Raw genomic sequence first — 655 nt, 5'->3', positions numbered from 1 at the left:
CCACATGGAGGGTGCGGGAACCACAGATCCCGGAGGGGAAAAAAAAAAAACAGGTTCCAAAAAGAGCCGAGATCACTGGCAAGTTCCAGATGGGGTAGGTGCCGCATCCCGCCTCCCCCAGATGGAACCCCGGTGACCAGAAGCCTCTACAAACACAGCTCGAGTATGCGGGAACTAGGACTTTTTCTCAAAACCACGCGGCCGCTTATGCGGCCGCGCCACATCTCTCTATATACAAAGTGACCAATGAGAAGTAAACCACCCAATCTTTCTCACTGAAAATCAGAGTTAAGTTTGGAGCATGGCCACAGCCCCAGAAACACAAGGACTTAATGCAGAACCCAGCAGCTTGGAGCAGAAAAGTGAACAGACTATGCATTAATCCAGGCCATCATTTCTGCCCAGAGGGGAAAGGGTGTTGCCCCATTCGCCCTCTCTTCTCTGGAAAGAAGGATGGCGGCCGCATGGGAGCCTTGTGGACAGCAGGTATGAGCCGGGGGTGTGGGGGCGACTAAAACTTCATGGGAAGGGGGGCGTTCCGGTCCGTCCTTCACGCCCTACCGAGGTCACCAGTTGCCCCCCACGAGCGGCTCTCCAGCATGGCCACAGCCGCAGAAGCACAAGGACTTAATGCAGAACCCAGCAGCTTGGAGCA

This window comes from Sorex fumeus, unplaced genomic scaffold (genome assembly GCF_029834395.1).
Source record: "Sorex fumeus unplaced genomic scaffold, SorFum_2.1 ptg000037l, whole genome shotgun sequence".
NCBI classification, from domain to species: Eukaryota; Metazoa; Chordata; class Mammalia; order Eulipotyphla; family Soricidae; genus Sorex; species Sorex fumeus.
The sequence above is the reverse complement of the archived record's forward strand: the minus strand, read 5'-3'. Positions refer to the sequence as shown.